Source organism: Apteryx mantelli, chromosome 4 (assembly GCF_036417845.1).
Source record: "Apteryx mantelli isolate bAptMan1 chromosome 4, bAptMan1.hap1, whole genome shotgun sequence".
Taxonomy (NCBI): Eukaryota; Metazoa; Chordata; class Aves; order Apterygiformes; family Apterygidae; genus Apteryx; species Apteryx mantelli.
Window position 1 is genome coordinate 17,845,732 of NC_089981.1, and position 5,546 is coordinate 17,851,277.

Here is a 5,546-nt window from a genome sequence, read left to right on the forward strand (position 1 = left end):
CCAATGTCATGTGAAGGTCAGACACTTTCTCCTACACATGGTGCTTAAAATTTCTGAGAAAGAAATTAGTTAGGCCTGACTCTGTCAGACTGAATTATGATCTATACATAAGGCTCCAGAGGCCAAACCAATAACATTAAACTACATTTCATTAAAATAGAAATCAGTCATCAACATAAGAAACTACCAGCTATTATGACTATTCGGCCATGTTTTCTGGGAGTATGGATAGGAAAAACTCGGTCTGATTTAAAGCTGCCTAAATTTGTATGTTGATTGTCTACAACTTTCATACACTTTTGACAATATTCATCTCACCTAATCCTAGCTATATGAAGCAAAGACAATTATATCTGAGCTAATATCCCTGGGTTCCCTTTTTATTAAGACAAGAAAATGAGGAACTTTTCGGGTATGATCAGTCTGAGCTAACATTGCTTTAGTTTAGCCTACTTGTTTCCCACCACTGGCTGTAAAAGGAGCCTCAAGAAATAAGTTCAAAAAGAGACACATACATTGTAATCTAGCTTTTCCTACATGCCACACACAATTTGGCCTCAGATACAGTGTTTTAAATGACACATAAAAGCTCTGGGCTCCAAGTCCAAACACAGCAATCCTTCCCTGAATCTACCTCTGGCTACAAAGAGCTGGAAAGGCATTGCAAACACCACCAGATGATCATGAGAGAAAGTCACACGAGCTACCACCTCTGTCCTCTCTGCTTACAGGTCTGTGTGAAATCAGAGACAGTGACAGATCAATACTTCACAGTGAAGCCCTCATTATGAGTGCTAAAACTACATCAACCTTCCTTCCAAATACAACCAGCCTGGCTGAAGGGGCTAATTACAGTGGGACTGTGCAAAAGGCAGAGCCGTCATATGCTGTTCTCAAGTTCATGGAGAGCTTCTGCCTCATCAGCTCTACCTGTGGCATGGTGGGAAATGGCATGGTCCTCTGGTACCTCGGCTTCCGCATCCGGAGGAACTGCTTCACTGTCTACATCCTGAACCTGGCTGCCGCTGACTTTGGCTACCCGCTCTGCATTGCCATCGAAACAGTTCAGTACCTGATGCAGTTCAATGTGAGAGTGCAGTTTGGGATACTCCTCTTCCTGGATCTTTTCATGTACGGGACTGGCTTGTATCTCCTGACAGCCATCAGCATTGAGAGGTGCCCATCTGTCCTCTGTCCCATCTGGTGCCGAAGCCATCGCCCAAAGCACTTGTCCAGCATCATCTCCGGCCTCTCTGGAGCCTCTCGCTGCTGCTGAACATGCTGGGGTACGTTTCTTGCACTGTTCACCCCTCTAGCAACTGCCACATACTCCTCATCACCACTGGAGTCCTGGACTTCCTCTTCTGCACGCCCCTCATGCTGGTATTCAGCCTCACCCTCTTCCTCAAAGTCAAGTGCAGCTCCCAGCACCTCCAAACAGGCAGGCTCTTCACCCTGATTATGCTCACCGTCCTCTTCTTCCTCATTTTTGCTGTTCCGCTGAGCGTCCTGATCCTCTGACTTCTGAGGCTATAAATTTCTCTACTCCCCAGAGATCAGTTTTGTGCTGTCCTGCGTCAATCGCAGCCTCAGTCCAGTTCTTTACTTCATCGTGGGCAGCTACAGGGATCGGAGGATTCGGCTCACCCTCAGGCTGGCCTTCCAGAGGGCCTTTGAAGATTCAGCGGATGGCAAAGATGAACGGGAAACCCACGAAACAATAACTATGGCCTCTTAAATTCATCCCTTCTTTTGCCTGAACACCTTCTGCATTGGAAACAAAAGGAAAGAGAGAGGAAGACTATGAAGATTCCTTTAAACCATTGGACTCTAGAAATCAGGGGGAGAGGGGGGAAGTGAATATGAGGCTTTGGTTTAGTGTTATCCCAAGCCGTGTTGCTAGTCCCCTACATTAAGCCCATATTCAAATGCCCTTTGTTCATTTAGACTCCTGCACAACATGGCATGAGAAGCAGGCTGCATAGCTTTCTAACTCTGCTTACTGTCACTGTCCTTGGGTGCTAAACTTAATAAACACCATTTTAAAATGTATCAGCCTGGTCTTTGTTTGCTTCTTGCTTTCAGCCTTCACGCTAACTGAGAGCAAAAATCTCAGCTCCTTCTCCATCAACTTACTTGCTCCTAAAGCCATTGCATAGATCACATATTGTCAAAAATGTCTGGTGAAAAATAATTTCAAAAACAATTATTTTTGGCAATAAACCATATAAGGGATCTCTCCCCACCCCTCAACATTCATGATTGGAAAAAAAAAAAAAAGGTTTTCTAAAAGAATCGTGGAAGAAAGAATGGCCACAATGTATTGAAGGAAGGGAGAGCTATATGGGGATATATGTTCTCCTCTGCTTGAGTGCTTTTCCCTAGGTGTCTGCCTGGATGCTGTCCCTTCTTACCAGAAGGAACAGGCCAAACCCACCCTAGCCACAAACTGAAAGCTCTGCCTGAAAAAGGAAGAGATTCAGGGTGAGGCAGGGTGCAGGTTGTGGGAACACAAATGAAAAAAGGGATGTGAGTGTGTCAGAGTTTAAAGGAAGGAATCCTAAGGGAATAACGAAGAGAGTCCCCCTGCTGCCACAGAAATCCCACCATCTGTGGGGCACAGGACTGTGTAGGAAGTTCCTCCAGGCAGAGAGAAGGGAAGACTGACAAATTCCCATCCCAAAGAAGCCACTAGAGGTAGGAGAGAACTTGGCTAGCCCTGACCTTGCAAAGGAGGTAGTAGGAGGTGCAGTGGATCGACCACCTGATTTGCTGGGAAAGGTTGCTGGGTAGAGCCAAGCCCCCTTGCAAGCCAGAAGCACTCCTGTAAAACAGCAGCAAGCTGGGGAGGCAGTGAGGCTCTATCAGACACACAAGAGCCTGCGGGGGCAGCGAAGGAAGGCACACAGCAGGCGGTCCCCTTTCTCCTGCAATCTGCTCCAAAGACCTGTGAGGGCCCTGTGAAAACCTGGCCAGAAGTAATCCAGAACATCTTCTGGAGGATCACAGGGAGAATACAGGCAGGATCGACCTGTCAAGGACATCATCTCACTCTGAGCTCACCATGACTCTCAAGTAGTGTAACACATCCCTGCAGTAAAATGGCCTGATAGGGCTAATGCAAGAAATTCAGCCAAATAGAGAGCTGGGGCCAAAGCTGACTGCATGGTCTCTTGTACACTTTCCATGTCATCCGTCATGTCAGAGGTAATCCTCAATAGGCCATTCACTCTCTTTCTCCTTAAAAGAACAGATGTGATCTGAGAGGGGAAGTAATAAGCGAATGCTACTTAAGATGACACAATTACGCAAAACTTAAAAGTACAGATACTATTTTTCTGCTTTTGCCGTTCAGCTTAGTAAAGTGCGAGTACATCTGCCCTGGCAGTTAACTGGTCAGGACTTTGGACTGTTATGAGTTGCTGCTTACCCCCTCCTGGGGATTTTTATCAGTTGTGTAAGGATACAAGGATATGGAAGAGCAGGGAGGAGAGTGCTGGAGGGTGAGGGAGGGAGAGAGGCAGTGGAGCAGTAAACACAGAAGGAAGCAGAGACTTGGGCCAGCAGTCCTTCACATTTTTCCCCAAGAAACCCTGCAGTCTGTATTGCATCCTTATGGAAACTGGCCTAAAGCGGATTGGCCACACACTCCCTATATATCTCAAGAACTCATCGTAATTCTTACCAGAAGGTTGCTCTTGGCTGCCCACATTCAGAATACCCTTTCCAGGAAAGCAGCCAAATCCTATCGATCGCAGTTATCCTTTCTAGGCTGTGCAAGGTTGCACACCAACTTAGCCTTACATTTTCTGAACACTGGGTGGTTTCCGAGCTCATCAGGATTACTGTTCTTTTGAAACTGATCTCTAACAGGAAATAGCTTGCTAAAGACCATATCTCAGTAGACAGATACTATCAAAAACCATTTTTACCTGTTGAAGACAGAGTGCAGGCCAAACACATTTGTTAGCATGAAAATCAGAATCCTTGTACAATTTATACATATGCAAAGAGGAATTAGGGACACATTTGTCCGATGATTTTAAAAAGAACTGATGATTTTTGTCGTGTTCTGACATAGCAAATCGATCCCTGCAGCTCCAACCTGTCTCTGTCAGAGGCAAGGACTCCTTACAAAGCTTTCCTTGCTGGTGTTTCTGTCCCTGCTTTTTCCCTTCCTCTCCCATCCCTTAAGCAACCCTGTCACTTGGAAATCTAGTATTTCCCAGCTGCATGATGGCTGGAATTTGTCCCCTCAACATCCCTCAGGACTTTTCATGAAGAAGTTGCTCTACACCAGCTCAAGCTGAAGGAGAATTGAGCTCACAAAGTCTGGTTTCGTCTGAACATGGAGCAAGTTTTAGGGCATTCAGCCATGCTCATGACTTCTAATCTTCCCTGTGTAGAGGAAATGACTCACGGAAAGAAAGATCAGAAGACAAACAAGACCAAAAAAAATAAAGTTCTTAGCTGACAGAGATTCCTATTTTGTATAGATTGTTTCTGTCCTGGTAACTAGATGAATATTAGCACCCATTTAATTGTGAGATTTGTTGTTGGTGGTGGTGGTGTTCTCTGCTCTTCATGGATCTCATGCATGTTTGGTAATATATTTTCTCCATCTGAAAATCCATCTGATTTTCTCAACCCATTATGCATTTTCTGGAGCTGCCTTAGGATGTGTTTCTGTTATAGCTGTGCTTTGCATTAGAGCAGCAATATATGCATCACCCACTTTGTGGGAAGTTCCTGACAAAGAGAAGGGATCTGAGAAAAACCAAGAATGCTCACCATACAATGTGTGGTGGAGGGAATACTGTTAAAACTACTGTCAAAGAGAACCCTAAATATAAGGCAAATCGTAATGAAAAGGAATAAAGGGAAAACAAAAGGAAAAGGAAATGGGGACTGGACCAGGTAAATACTTTTTTATGTAGGACACAGGAAAAATCTTTGCTGAAAGATTCAATGTGGGCTCAAAAAGGACAAAAAAGGCCCAGGTTATCTGAGAAGAGCTAATTCCAGCCGTGCTAGTCTGGTATTCCACAGCTGCACTTGCTCTTTGGCAAGGGAATAACATGTCCTTCAGCGATTTCAGAGGGAGCAGGACCAGTCCCTATGTGATTCAATGAACTTCATATGAGGAGTTAGCATGCTTGGCATATTCCCCTGCAGCTGGCCTGCCCAAGCGGATCTTTTGTCATGCAAACAATTTATAGCATCCCTGTTACCCAATTCCACCCTGTGACATGTTTGATCAGTGCCCCAAGACGGCACAGATTCATTCTCCGCCTTTACCATACCGGCCTCAGTCCACCCTGTGCTTAATAAACTCCAGGCCTCAAGCGCTCCTCCCGTGCCATCCTCCTGACCTCATCAGACATTTGCACTTGTGTAAACACCTGGCTGCTGGTCACAGCTTCTTAAGGCTGCCTCCGGTCCACACAAGAGCAAGGCTTTCATGTGAACTGCGTTTGTGTGAGCTCCAGCAAGGTGCAGAGGTATTACCTAAACCTACACATTCCCCCCGAGACTATCACAAGAAA

At 45.5% G+C, this 5,546-nt stretch overlaps 1 pseudogene; it reads left to right on the forward strand.

The window, feature by feature from the left end:
- The first annotated feature begins 683 nt into the window (after positions 1–683).
- On the forward strand, positions 684–1,923 carry LOC136991963 (proto-oncogene Mas-like; annotated as a pseudogene).
- Positions 1,924–5,546: the final 3,623 nt, after the last annotated feature.